Source organism: Lygodium microphyllum, chromosome 5 (assembly GCF_053477565.2).
Source record: "Lygodium microphyllum isolate KBCC chromosome 5, Lygodium_microphyllum_v1.1.10, whole genome shotgun sequence".
NCBI classification, from domain to species: Eukaryota; Viridiplantae; Streptophyta; class Polypodiopsida; order Schizaeales; family Lygodiaceae; genus Lygodium; species Lygodium microphyllum.
This window is the reverse complement of record NC_141139.1, coordinates 101274463-101290350: the sequence shown is the minus strand read 5'-3', so window position 1 is coordinate 101290350 and position 15888 is coordinate 101274463. Positions and strand designations below refer to the sequence as shown.

At 42.4% G+C, this 15888-nt stretch overlaps 1 pseudogene; it reads left to right on the top strand.

The window, feature by feature from the left end:
- The first annotated feature begins 280 nt into the window (after window positions 1-280).
- The window catches only part of LOC148036207 (rRNA biogenesis protein RRP5 pseudogene), an 85552-nt pseudogene continuing 69944 nt past the window's right edge, over window positions 281-15888 (top strand).

The following is a 15888-nucleotide window of genomic DNA, read 5'->3' as shown; positions in this document are numbered from 1 at the left end:
CAGGACCAAAGGTCCAAGAGATGGAGGAGGCTAAAGTACCTCCAATAGTAGAATAATTGTAGATATTGCTGCTCTGAGAAGAAAGAGGAAAGATAAAAGTGGGTGTTGCCCCATTTTTGAGCCGATTGGAGAAGCCAATGGATCCCATCAGAGAATATGACTTAATCAAAGACCTAGACACCTTTAAACCAAATCATACATTTTGAAAGTTTCTAATGTTGTCTCCCAATCGCGTCGAAAGGAATTTGAAAACATACTCACAAGAAGAAGAGCCCCAAGGATGACTCCTACTACTGCGCCTAAGTCTAATAAAGCCCCAGAGCCTGTGAAAGAAGCAGATGTGGCTAACACCTTCTTGGATCTTGGTACCCCAGAGATTTTGGCAAGTGGATTCAAGGATGCTTTATAGTAGACACATTGATTAATGGAGTTTCATCGGTGAACATGATAACGGATGTGACAATGAAGGATCTAGGATTACAAAAACCTCTTACAGTGGAATAGAGGCATGGATGTATTGTCCTGTTACATGGCCGTAGAAGAGAAAAAGATAAAGACAGAGACAGAGATGGAAGTAGGGACAAATGTAGAAGCAAAGGCAGAGAATACAATAGAAAATGTGAAGTGCACGAATAGAAGAGAGAATGGAGATTCAATGGTGGATGCTATGCAAGAGAGAGAGAGAGAGAGAGAGAGAGAGACAATGATGAGTGTGTGGGTACAATAGTGTACCTCTTTTGGTTTTCTGGATAGGTATATAGTACATAGAGTACAATGTTGGGCCCAATGGTCAGGTACATTGCCCTTTATTCCCAACAACCTCCCCCCTAAAGGCAATCTGCCCAAAGGTAGAGGAAAAAGAACCACCTAAGTCTAAGTATGTACAAAGCTGAAGAGACTATACCTATCCAATCCCCATCATCTGTCGACAATGGAAAAACTACTCTACTGGAAGACCCTTTGTGCCTTTTGCTTACCAAAATAGATGCACAAATCCTTTGTGCCTTTGAGGTATCTCATAATATCGTTCACTGCTTCCTAGTGCTTCTTACTAGGGTTTGCCATGTACTTGCTAACCACTCCCATTGCAAAGGCAATGTCAAGACGTTTAGCAACCATAGTATACATCAAACTACCAACATCTAGAGAATACAGAATCTTGGCCATATCACCCCTCTCATCATCAGATGTAGGGTTGTCCTCTACAGTGAGTCTCACATATGGAGGCAATGGAACCCCAATCGTTTCCCCCCCTTCATATTGAAACACTACGAAACCTTGGTTACATACTCTTGCTGGGATAGATAGAGAAGCCCCTTTGGTCTATCCCTAAGTATTCCCATCCTAAGAATATGATTTGCATTACTAAGATCCTTCATGTCGAAGCTGCCATCATGTAGACTTTGCTTTAGAGAGCCCAAGGCATGAACATCCCTACCTACAATCAACATGTCATCCACATACAAGACCAATATAATCAGGTTGCCATCTATTGTCTTCTTGTATATAAGTAGTGATCCAATTGACTCTTGTCAAATCCTTGAGACTGCATGAATGTATCAAACTTATGATACCATTCTCGAGGTGCATGTTTCAGCCCATACAAACTCCTATTGAGTTTACATACCATCTTCTCTTTGCCCTTTGCCACAAAACCCTCAAGATTGCTACATATATATGTCCTCATGTAGATCACCATGTAAAAGTGCAGTCTTTACATCCATCTGGATGAGTTCCATATCCTCAGTTGCAATCAAGCCCAAGATGGTTCTCAAAGTAGTCATCTTGACTACAGGAGAGAAGATCTCATCAAACTCAATCTCATGTTCCTACTTGTACCCCTTTCTAGCTAACTGTGCTTTGTACTTTGACAAGGAACCATAAGTAAATTTCATCTTATAAACCCACTTGCATGGAAGCATCTTTTTCCCTTTAGGAAGATGCACCAAATCCCAAGTCCATTCTTTTCAAGAGATTCCATATCTGATAGCATAGCTTTGAACCACTTCTTGCTGACATGTCTAGTCATTGTTTCCTTGAAGCATGATGGCTCACCATAGTTAGTTACCATGCCATAATCAATAGCATAGTGAGCACAAGGAAGGGAGACGGGCCAAGATCATAAGTCTGCGGCCAAGGCAAGAAGGTCGAATTCTCGATAGCCTCTAAAAAGGCACAAGAGGTGCAACCGCAGGAGGATCATCTCCTAACATTTATGTGGACATTTCACCGAATCCACAAGTCCAGGTTTTCTTCCTAATTTTGGTTTACATCGAAATATTGAAATTTTGCATGGTTAATTTATGGAATTAGGATGCACTTTTGCAGTAAATAACTCACAATCGAAGAGTCGGTCATATGTATTCTTCAAAGAAACGAATGAAAGAAGGATATAAGACGTCTATGCATTCTTAGCAAGTTGTTTTTATGCATTGCAAAGTAACGAATTTAGATCAACTAATGATCATCTTTACAAAGTCGAAATTATTGTTTTACACTTCGATTATGCATGGAAAGATAAAATCACATGTTGCATTATTAGACATCTCTTTCTTCGTAAGGATTCGTGAAAGAAGATTGCTAACAACCGTAGGAATTTGCAAGGCATGGAAATGATTCTAGGGCTGCATGAACTAGTTACGAAAGGTTGTGTAACGCTCATTCAGCATACGAATAATTCATTCATAAATGAAATTAGGAAAAGCTGCATGGTTCATTTTAAACATAAAACCCTAAAAGCTTAATCTTGAATGCATGTTTTAGAAGGATCAATGCCGTAACTTAACCTACGCTTTGATCTTAACCAGAAAAGTTAGGGTTTGTAAATCTAATCATACGTAGGCAATGGATCATGTGATTACGAGAATGGTATCGTAATTATCTTCATGAGTAGACAAGTAAATTGGTTTACCCCAAACACCTAAAACCACGAAGGAATCACTTAGGAATGATAACACCATATTGGGGAATATGGGAATTTCCCATAAGTTTGGGACACGTGGTCAAATATTTGGATTTGTCATAACTTGAACACTATAACTCCAAATTAAGCTCTATATAGATCAATAGATTCCATTTTTCAAGTTCTTTCCAATGATAGGTATATCATATGGTTTTGAGAAATTTATGGACATGTTATCCGGGTGCCAACTTTTTAGTATTCAAAAAATGGGAATTGGGAGATTCCCAAACTCACTAATATTGTGTTTGGTTAAATCGATGCAACATACCCCAAGTGCTAACTAGCGTTTAGCACATTGAGGACGTGACCTAGTCACTCTTATTGCCAAGCTGAAACTCTCATACCCTAAAGACTTGCCCACATTCACAAAATGTAGGGACAATAGGACATACTTGCAAGAAACGATCTAGGGTTTTTACCCTAAGGATCGCTCACTAAAAGGATGAAACTCGGTTTGAATTGGAACCCTAGGACCGACAATGTCTGCCTAGTACAATCAGGAACGGATTGGATATGAAGACACCCTAACCCTGTTTCCTATCTAATCATGATTCCGTGATTGGAAGACACCATTTGATGGGTAAAATAGTCCCATGGATTAGATGCAGCACTTGTGCAACAAGTTACAGAGTCACATGATCTTGTGGTTTGACCACAATAGAATGGCCAATTCCTCGGAATAAGATTGGCAGATTCTTGCGCAAGTTTATCTTGCAAGAGGATGAGTAGTCGTCCTGATATAGTACCTTTCTTGGGAAAAGTGACCAAGATAAGGGGATTAGATATTTTCTTGGAAGCAAAGGACCAATCAATAATTTGGAGCAACAAGATTTTTGTTAATAGAACTTAAGCTATTGGTTAAGTTGGGTTAATAGGGTATAGCCCTAACCCAAGGACATAAGGGTTAACAAACAAACACTCGGGAATTTTGCCAAGTCGCAATTGATCCCGGATCGAGTGTTGGATGCATTTGGAGAGAAGGATTCACTCCTTAGCAGTTGGCAAAATAACGACCACTGGAAATGATTGTGCTTGTAAACAGTTTAGAGAGCACCGTTTGCTTTGTTTGCTCAATGAACTAAAAGATGAAAAGATATCCAATGCTTCAGGTTGAAGGCCTGAAGGGAGGGGCATCCTCAGTTACCCCCGACTGTCTACGTGACCCTAACCAAGGGGGTTGTTAACCACGCCGGAAAGGTGGACCGAACCTGCCGCAAGAGGTCTCTCCGTTGAGCGCTACTTGGAGCAGGAGGATGCTTGGGTGCCAGGGAGGCTCTGGTCATAAATCCCTCACCTTCCAGGCCCTACACACAAGAGGCCAACGTGACTCGGGATTGGATCTCGAGGCCCGTATACTAGTCTATGAGCGGAATCTTGGATTAGTAATCCCTGTGGATTGTTGGATAGCCTTCGGGCAGATTATGGATTTGTCGGGTTGGACTTAATAAATGTATTCCAAAGATAAATATGATAAAGGAACTTGTTTGACACTATTTTTCTATGTCAAGTGCTATAATTACGTGAAGGAACCGGTGCCTAACGGGCTAATTAAGGAAGCTTTTTGATACATGTCCAACTAAATGTGGTAGGTAATTAGACAACTAAAACAATCGAGGAAAGTGCGGTGGATGTTGCCATGGGTCCGTCCTACGGATAGGTGGTCTCGATTGGCCGGGAACTTTTCTCAATCATGATGGACAGCAAAAAGATCATTTCAAAGGAAATGAATAGCAAGGGCACTGACCTAGAGTCAAAGTTATAATAATCCCGATTTACGATGCATTAGGGGAACGGAATGGGACTATGCCTTATGGCAGAGAGAGCCTTACATCCCTCTCCTTTCCCATTCTCCTTGAACCAAGTGCAGCGTGAATCCACTTCGGCCCTAGCGTTTCTGCGTAAAGTAGTTCGCTCGGGGTTCGACGCTGGTTGTCGTTTAGGAAATGACCATTAGGGAAAACCCTAATTCAGGTCGGTCCTAAGTGGGAATGACCAGAATACTTCCGCTACGTGGCAGACACGGAAAGTCCTGGATCGCAAACCTCATAACATTCCATGGGAGTGCCGGGCGGAGCTTTCTAGATCTCCTTTCCGATGGACTGCTAAGACGTGTCCTGAAGAGAACAGGTGGACACGTTATAGGTCCTAATTTGACAGCTAAGGTCTCGATGGATCAGCTAGCTCCATCGCAGGTGTCCCACAAGGGCTTCTCGTCTGACTGGAGTGATCATAGTTACCCTTGATTCATGGAGTGCAATACCTTTTTCGAGCAACTGGTTAGGATTTAGGAAACCTTAACGGAGTTTTTGCACAGCCGCTGCACCACCTTTCCTCTAAGATAATTTTTTTCAAGGTTTTAAGACATGTCCCTAGGTAAGTCAACGCTTAGCTCTACCTAATTTTTCCTAATTAACGTTTCATTCAATCTCTTGAGAGAAGCTCCTAGCTTACCAGGAGCACCCATCTGTAGTAGGACAGTAGGGATCTTGCCCACCCACTTCCTACAAATGGTTTTCTTTAGTTTTCTAATTACCTATCACATTAAGTTATGACATATGAAAGCAGCTTCATTAATTAACTCGTTATCTAGGTTCCGTCGTATAATTTTACGGCACAACACAAAGACATAGAAAAAAATATTTTCACAAAATATATTTATTTATTATTTTGCAAAGTTTTTTACAGTGATTTTTCCCTTCTACCTACATAGAAGATAAATCTCCATTCACCAGAAAATCCCTTATGTCTGGCAGAAGAAAAGTAATCCTCCAAGATTTTCGTCCCTTCACTAGTACTCGGAACTCCAAGATCCCATTCTAATTCTAGTGAGGGCTAAGCAGTTTCTAGGAGTGATCGAGAGATTTACGGCCAAAGCCCTACTGGCACTCCCGCCTCCTCCTACCCAATGGATTCCTCAACGCACAACCTCTCCTTGTCATCAGAGCCACTCTAAATCTCCTCACGGCAGTACAAAACAATCCCCCTTGGAGCAAGGTTCTGCATCTAGCCATGGGGGAGGCATAGCGTGATCTTTCCCTTTTCTACAAAGTATAGTCCATGTGCCTCACGGATATGCTACAAAGACACATATCACACATGAGTAAAACTATGCTCAATAATTTATACAATTTATACAATTTTAAAATATTGACTTAGTATGCGCCATGTAATGTGTGATAGAGCTTTTTCCCCTAGCTTCCACCATGTTTTCATAGAAGCTATGCACATCATTGATAAATTTTTGTTTCTCTTCATTGTTAAATACCATCTTACAAAGTAAGGAATCCAATTTATTAAGACTAATCCAAACCTTAGATTTGGTCAACCTTGTTTTTCCTCTTATTATCCTGATTATATATTTGCAAATCAGATCTAACTACTGCAGGCACAATCAATCTTTCATGTGCAACCATTAATGCATGCACAAATCAAAAAAGAAACAGTAGCAAGTGTTTTTAGCATTGAAAGCAACCCCACCAAAATCTAGGGTTTCTCTTTTAATGTCCCACCTTAATCTTAGGGTTTTTGCTTTCTACTTGCAACTCTTTTTCATGATCCGCAAGTTATTTAGCAAATCTGAAGTCTATTTTATCCATATTAAAAATTTGGTATTTCCGCCCTAAAAGATAATATGGGCATTTATACATATGGTAGGTAATTCATACACTTCATTGCCCTAACCCACACTTAGCAGCATTTCAAATGCTTTTCCAAGTCTATTTAGACTTTAGAATTTATCTCAACAAATTATTATCAATGTCCAACAAGTCTTACAAACTTTCAATATTTATTTAATTTCTTGATACTGATAGTTTCAGGGTTGTCGAGTATTTCATGGCTCATCAACACTCTCGATATTTTAAGTAAGGTTTTCTCGCTGACTCATACATGGGTCAACTCATGATATTGATGCTCTCGCTAATATATTCATTAATATTAACATTGCGTGTGTTTTCAGTAAGAAAATAATTTTTATTTAATTCTACTCATATTCCATGGTTTAATTGACGATGTCTGAACTTTCAACATTATCTAGAAAGATCGATATTCATTTAGCTATGTCCTAAGTATTGTAACAAGCGGGATACACACCGACTAGGGTTTAGACACCCTGTCACACTAACCGGGGTATTTAAGGTGTAAGAGCTTCAAATTAGGGCAACCAGTTATTATCAAGATCATACTCTTCACCTTCATCTCCAGCTTCCATGGCTTCCTTATCCCTTCTCTCCTCTTTTCTCCCTTTCTCTCTCCTCTTCTAGTTTTCTTCCTTCTTCTTCTTGTTCTCCTTAACTCTCCTCAGCTCTCCTTCTCTCTCCCCTCAACCTCTTTCATTACAAGTGGTATCAGAGCTTCAAGCTTTGGTCCTTTTCCTCTTTCCTCTTTCTCCTTTTCAAATCCCAAAAACCCAAGTTACTCAGCTTACAGGTACAGGTACTGCAAGAAGGATTATAGTTAACTTTAACTTTTTGGAGCAAGCAGGAGCTATGGCTAGAGACTTAGACATCTCTGGAGGTAAAACGATTAAAATAGTAGGTCTTCACTTCTTTTCATGCAAATTTTAAGGGTTCCAGGCCAAGTTTAGAGTTCCAGGAGTTGGAAGAGGGAAAAACCTCAGTTACTTTTTGCCTCAGTCCTCTTTCTCTCTCTTCTCCTGCAAGCTGCCATGGCTGCCAACCCAAAGAAACCCCAAGAAATCTGACCTGAGGGTGCTCCCTGACATCAACCAGCCCCGAGACTTCTTCCCTCACCTCCCAAGCTCCTGATCAAGGGGTGTACTAGGGGGATTTGTTGTCTAGGAGGCCTATAGGATAGCCCCACAATTTTTGCTGCATTTTTCGCTAGTTGTCCTACCACTTCTCCTCTTACTGCCCTCCCCTCCTGCCACTCCAAGGCATTGTTCTAGCACTTTGGCCTTCCCCCTTTGGCACCTTTGCTCCCGAGAATTAACTCCCATGGTGGACAGAAGCTGGGACTGTTTGAAACAGTTTGGGGCAGCCACGGATTCTCCTAACTGAAGCTTTCTCTGACCTGGAGAGCTCAACCCCACAACTGCTTCAGCCCGTGAAGGATTCCTCTTGCCCAAATGAAGCCATTGAGCTCAACATGCATGGGAGCTTTGTGGGCAACCATGAAAGCTTCACGTGAAGCTTCCCATTCTTGAAGCTAAAGCTCCGGGATAAGCTTGGGAGCCTTCTTCATCAGCAAGAGCACTCAAATGCTGAAGTACTCTTCCATGGATGCCCAACCAACAACCGGACTTGATCAATGGGGCAAGCAGCATCATGATGATTTGGGCTTCAACGGTCGTCACAAGCATTAAAGAGGTATGCCACTCTGATCTTAATCTCTCAATTTAGCCACTTGCTGAGCTTAATCCATTATTGGAGAGATTCAAGATTGCATACAAGCATCATACCTCTTCCCAAATTTCATTGTTATGGCTAACATTAACCCCTATTTTGTCTTATGATCTTGGATGAATATTAGCCATTGTAAATTGGGTAAGTAGTAGCCAGCGAGTCACTAGACTGCCAAGGTAACCCCTACCCCAACCTTCATCATTCCTTCCATCTCATGAAAAGGCCCAATGTCTCTTTCCAATGCATCTCATGCTGATTGCTAACTAAACATGTCTGCCATGTATACTCCAACTGAGGAAAAAGGCCGATGCCAAGCGAGGTGGTAAGACAAAAGAGAGGTGACCCTCCCTTACCACTTAAGACCCTGAAGGGGTGCACAACTCGGCCCGGGGGAAACTTTGCCCACCTCTCGGTGATCCAGAGCCCAATACTTGTTTGCAGGTGTAGGTACTTCCATAAGCCCCACTTCCCTGCCCCAATGTTCCCTCTTGGATACCCCACAATGCTAATGGCACCCATGTATGCCACTTGAGGTGCATACAGTCAATGGAGATGTATAGCAGTGAATGTACTTATGCATGAATAGTAGAGTTGATGGGTTTGCAATGATGCTTGGGATTATATTCAGTATGCTCAAGAAGCTATTGATGTGTCCGATCAAGCACCTTGATCTATGCTCTATCCATGTAAGACATTGGCACTAAGGGACAGGCAGTGTTTTTGGTCACAGTCCTGCAAGTCTGTCAAAAAGATCCCATTGCAGAAAATTCTGTCCTAAATTTGGGAGTAAATCCTATATCTCATCTCGAAGAGGGATTTGTCCCCTCCGATTTGAATCAAAGATCTCCCCAATCGGAGTTACGATGTGAAAGTTATGCCCATTTTTGTGCACTAGGGTCACTGTGGATAGGTTGCAGACCACTCCAGGACAGGCACTGTAAAACCCTACAAAAAATTCTGATCATTTTTTGTCATAAAAGTTAATAGCGCATCTCTAAGAGGCCGTCATCCCCTCCGATTTGAGCCCAAAAACTCAGCAATCGGAGTTTCCTACTAAGAGTTACACCCTTTTTACTGATAGCAGGTCCTGTGGACTACATCAAAATGGCTGGCTAGAAAGGCAAAAGCAAGGCCCAAGAGGAACTCCAAAGGGAGATTAGAGACTCCCAGACCTCCATGAATGAGGAACAAATCTCAGCGCAAGATTACCATGGTGACATACTAGAGGACATGCCTGAAAGGGACCCGTATGCCCTTCTTAATCACACCCTCTATCAACATGAGCTCCGTCATATGGAACACCACAATGATATGGTTACCAACCACTGCCAGATGATGTCTAAGTTTGATGAAGTGATCGAGCACATGGGTATCTCAAACTCAAAGATCCAACAGACCTTGGAACAACTCACTGCTCTTGTTGCTATGTTAGTGACCGCTTCATCCCAAGAGAAGACCAATGACTCTAGACATGAGTCTAGATGCCCTCCACATCAAGAACCATCACATGGCCCACAGTGTATACTTGGCACTAAGGGAATTTCCCCTTCTACTTATGAGATCGGGGAACCCTCTCATATGCATGATGAGCCCGTATTGAGTTTCCCTATCCACCATGCCGATAACATTCACTTGAGGCCGTCTCCCACCTTGGGTCGAATTTCACCCGCTCTACCTAGGAGCCCCCATGCACCACATATGAATCAGCCCCATCAAGGACAATATGGTACAAACGGCGAGCCTGGCAATCATGGACAACATGGCTATAATGGACAATATGGGCTAAATGCACCACAAGGAACAACAGGGCATGTATGGCCACCACAGGATGCATGGACAGCAAGGATTTCATGGGCAGCATGGCCCCTATGATTTGCATGGCAAGGTCATTCTCACAAAGTACAATGGGTAATCCCCCTCACCATCTGACATGGAAGAATGGACATCTAAGTTGGAGGCCTACTTCAACATCTACCCCCGCACTAATGATTAGAAAATACTTTTTTCTTCTCTCCACTTGGAAGGTTTGCCCACACTTGATGGCCCTATATCAATCTGGAGAATCAATAGTTCATTGATTGGGAAGATTTCAAAATGCATATGGTCCAAGTTTTTGTGTCCCTTGTGGAAAAAGAACGGTTGGCAAGAAGATGGTACAGTCTTGACCAGCGTAACCTCACTGTAGGTGACTACACTAATCAATACATGAACTTGACCATATATGTGGAAAGCATCAGTGACAATGCTAAATTGCACAAGTACATATATGGGTTGGAACCGAGTCTATCGGCTGATGTCATGGCCCAAAAACCCATTAGATTGTTTGATGCAATGGAACTAGCTGAGAGATATGCAAGAAAGTATCGTAAGAATGAGCATTTTCAACAAGGTGTTGGACCTCCCTGCATCCCTTCATGATCAGCCCCATACGGAGGTGGTTTTTGAGGCTCTTCTATGCCTAATAACAGCCCCAAAGTACCCACTTACCCCGCCTTCCATGTTGAATGAAAAATGGGCATTTTTGGGACAGCATCGAGATCTATTGCTGAAAATCGGTATGCTGAAAATAAACAGTCCACTACTGCATCACCTTCCCATGGATCAATAGTCAACGGTTCATCTCCCCATATGTTGTCAAGGAACGGAAAGAAAAGGGTCTATGCTTTAAATGTGGAGATAAGTACATTGTTGATCATGCCTCCAAATACCCGTACAAGATAGCTAAGGTCAAATTTCATAGCATGTATGTCATGGAAGATTGGCACAATGAGGAGGATGACCTAGCCATTGACCAGATTGAGCCCACGGAGGATGTTGATCATGAGCAGTTCTATGACCTGGAGGATGGGTTTCCCTTTGATCCAAGCGGTGTACCCTCAACAAATACTTGATTTAGCATCCCACCCACCTCCCACTTCCCTTTGCTCGATCTCCTTGGATGCTTGGACGCGTTCCCGCAACCCCACTACCCTTCGCATTCAAGGCAGTATCAATGGGAAGCATGTTTTTATCCTTGTGGATAGTGGAAGCACTCACGGTTTTTTCAATCAATCATCCATTGAGTGGTTGAAATGTATTCCTATGGCATTACACCACCCCTTGAAGGTCCAAGTAGCAAACGGAGAAGAAGAAATCAGCACACATCTATGTCATGTAGTTCCCTTATGCTTGGCTGAAAATTATGTGGCACTGGTTGATCTGATTGCCCTAGATATGGGCCCCGTTGATGTTGTCTTGGGCTGTGATTGGCTGAAACAATTGGGGAAATTTGCTATGGACTTCTCTCAGCTTAACATGGATTTTATGATGCATGAACAACCTATGCACCTAGAGAGAGTTCGAGATCATGCTAATTTTTAGCTCATTACAACAAAGCAACTCAAACAGGAGTTTAATAAATGCTCACAGATCTTTGTTTTGCAATTAAATAAGGACACTTCTGATCAGCCCTCCACAGTATCATATGACTCTGCCTTGCAGGCCTTACTTGAGGAATACAATGACTTATTTCAGATGCATACATCACTCCCTCCCAAGAGACAAGTGGACCACCCACTTGACCTAGAGCCCCATTCCAAGCTAGTGAACAAACCCCCCTATAGACTCTCCAAGTGTGAGCATGAAGAGGTTAAAAAGCAAATCAAGGAGTTGCTAGAGGTGGGTTTCATTGAACCGAGTTCTTCCCCCTATGCATCCCATGTCCTCTTAGTCAAAAAGAAAGATGGCTCCTTTTGCATATGTATTGACTATAGAGATTTGAATAAAATTACTGTGAAGAACGGCTACCCCATCCCACCGATTGATGATTTGCTAGATGAGTTAAAAGAGGAATGCTTTTTCACTAAGATTGACTTGCACTTTGGCTATCATCAGATTTGTATGCGGGAAGGAGATGAGGTCGAAACGGCCTTCAGGACTAATCATGGACTTTACCATTTTCTTGTGATGCCTTTTGGGTTGACTAACGCCCCTGTCACCTTTCAAAGCCTCATGAATAAAATCATGCAACCCTTTTTGTTCAAGTTCGTGCTTGTTTTCTTTGATGACATCCTCATTTACAACAAGTCATCTATGGAGCACTTGACACATGTTCGGAGGGTGTTTGACATATTGAGAGAGCATTGACTCTTTGCTAAGGAGAGCAAATGTATATTCATGTAGACATCTATGGAGTACTTGGGACACATTGTGAGCAAAAATGGTATACAGAGTGACCCCAAAAAGGTGCAATGTGTTAAGGATTGGCCCACTCCTTCCACCACCACCTCTTTGGTGGCTTCCTTGATCTCTCTTCATTCTACAGATGCTTCATTAAGCACTATGCCACCATTGTAGCACCTTTGACTGATCATTGAAAAAAGAGTCATTCTTTTGGGATGCCACTACATATCATAGCTTCAAACAGTTAAAGGACGCACTTACTTTAGCCCCTATCCTTGTTTTCCCTGACTTCTCTAAGCTCTTTACCATTCATTGTGATGCTAGTGGCCAGGGTATTGGTGCTGTATTGTTGCAAGAGCATGGTGTGATTGCATTTGAAAGCCGCAAGCTTGATGAGAAGGAGATGCAAATGAATGTATATGACCAAGAGATGTTGGCCATCCTCCATGCCATCAAGAAATGGCACCACTATTTGTATGGCAACCGCTTCCAAGTCAAAAGCGATCACCGAGTCCTCCAATATTTCTTGACGCAGTCTACTTTGACTCCTAAGCAAAGGCGATGGGCGACAACCTTACAAAAATATGACTTTGATATTTCGCACATGCGGCGCAAGGATAATATTGTGGTTGATTCTCTCTCATGAATGTGGGCATGCAGAGTGTCATCTATCTCAGAATTGCATAGTGATTGGGTTAAAGAGCTCCAGGAGGCTTACTTGTTAGATGATCATTTCAACCACATATTTCAATAATTACAGCATGGGGTTATGGCTGAAAACTCCCAATATCAGCTCAAGCATGGCCTTATTTGGTCCCATGGCAAGATTGTCATCCCACACACTTCCCCCTTCACGTAGAAGATTATGGAAGAAATGCATTCTTGCCCCACTGCCGGTCACTTGGGTGTTTTCAAAACATATGACAGGATTGCCAAGATCTTTCATTAGAAAGGCTTATGGAGGGACGTCAAGGACTTTGTGACCAAATGTGTTCCATGCCAACAGAACAAGGATAGTACACTCAGGCCTGTTGGCCTCTTGCAGCCTCTCTCTATCCCTGAAGGGAAATGGACTCACATAACAATGGACTTTATCACTGGCCTTCTCGTAACTAAGAAAGGGTGGAATAGTATCTATGTGGTAGTTGATTGCCTCACCAAAGCTATCCACTTTATCCCGGCTCAGATCCAATATACTGCCTCTAAGGTGGCCACTCTGTTTATGGAAAATGTCTTCAAGTTGCGTGGCTTACCACAAGTCATAGTACATGATTGGGATGCAAAGTTTATGAGCAACTTCTGGCAGATAGTTTTCACCTCCATGGGGACCAAGCTTGCTCCATCCACACTGCATACCACCCTCAGGCTGATAGCCAAACTGAGAGAGTGAACAAATGGCTTGAGACATATTTGAGGCACTTTTGCCATGTTGTATAGCAGAGTTGGAATACATGGCTTCACTTGGCTGAGTTTGCATATAATAACTCCATACACTCTAGTATTGGAGTTTTCCATTTTGAGACCTTATATGGGTATAAGGTTCCCCTTCCTACAGTCTTGTTTACCAATAAGATCAATCCTCAGAGTCAAGCTAAATTGGATCGATGCAAGCTTTACTTCAGCAATGCAAAATGAATCTTCAGAAGGCCCAAACACACATGAAACTCTATGATAATGAAAGATACAGGCATTTGGAATTCCAAGAGGGAGAATTGGTCCTTTTGAAAGTGCCTAAGTCCCGCTACTCCACTCTCAAAGAGGGCAGCAGTAACAAGCTAGCCCATCACTTCTATGGCCCATACCACATCTTGAAGAGAGTTGATGACTTGGCCTACTGCTTAGAACTCCCCCCTACCACCAAAATCCACAATGTGTCTCATGTCACTTAGCTGAAACCCTTTGTAGGCTCCTCAATGGACTATGTGGAAGAATTTCCCCCCATCGATGAAGAGGGCATCACTCAAAATGTTCCTAAAGCAATCATTGGGCAGCAAGATAAGCACTTACGATCCCGATCCATCAAAGAATATCTCATCAAATGGCAAGGCCTACCCTTGGAAGAAGCCTCTTGGCCCCCAGCAACCATCCTCGATGAATGGTTGGAAGACTAGCCGGTCAGGCCCCAAATTGCCCACTTCTCGCCTTCAGACTGTACACTATTTTAGAATAGTTTTATACTTATTCAAATCTCATGCATGTGCATTCTACATATGCTGAAAGTACTCGTCATAAGATCCGTTTCGACATATAGTATGCTCCATTTGTATAACGTGTCCACCTGTTATCTTCACGACATGTCTTAGTAGTCCATCGGAAAGGATGTCTAGAAAGCTCCACCTGGCACTCCCATGGAATGTTATGGGGTTTGTGATTTAGGACTTTCCACGTCTACCACATAGCGGAAGTATTCTGGCTGTTCCCACTTAGGACCGACCTGAATCAGGTTTTTTTCCTAATGCTCATTTCCTAAACGGCAACTAGTGATGGGACCTGAAATGGGCCGGCACTGGATATGGCACTAGCTAGACCTCATGCTCATGACACACAAACACCCTCACGGCCTCGCGGACCAGGAGCATCAATATAATGCTGAAGGACAAACTGCCCTAAAGCTTAATTTATGCATTTATAGTTTATAGTCCAACGTTTTTCTAAAACTCCTCAAAGGGAGAACCCTTATACATTGGCAATGCCACAGTCACACACATATGGAAGCACTCCACCGACTAATAGTCGGAGCCCCACTGCAGCTCTCCTACATCGCAGGGATTGGCCCTTTGATGCGCTGCTAAACATATAACACAAACGAGCACAAACTCCTCTCAAGGTACCAATATTTTACGTTCCAGGATGTACCATTCCTCACTACGATTCCCCCTTAGGACCCAATGGCTAACCTACAACTTAGGACATCCTCTCATGCTCATCGTTGGTCACAACCTAAGGAAGATAAGTGCCATGCATCCAGGAGGTTTTTTCTGATACCTTTTAATTATTATGCTTAATGCAAATCGTGTATGGCTATGTGCTCAGACAAAAGAAAGATCAGCATTGTGCATGGTGCATAAAACATTCTTTCCATGAATTTTACTAACGCGTGCTGCGTTGAAAGGAGGCACTGAGCCATATGCTCATGTTACCATCCTCTTTATTTAAACCATTTCCTATATTCCAAGTGCAATGCATAAATCAAATCTTTTCTTATCTTTCAGTGTCTCAGTCCGTCTTCAACCAACTCTTTGTATTTTGCATCGTTAATCGATTAGATAGGGTTTCTATGCATTTCTCCCTTTTAAAAGAATGATAAATATGCACAAAACATAGAAATGGGAACAAGCTGAGGCCAACCTCGTGCTTTACCATCGTTATACATTGCACAAACATAGATATAATTTTCCCTAA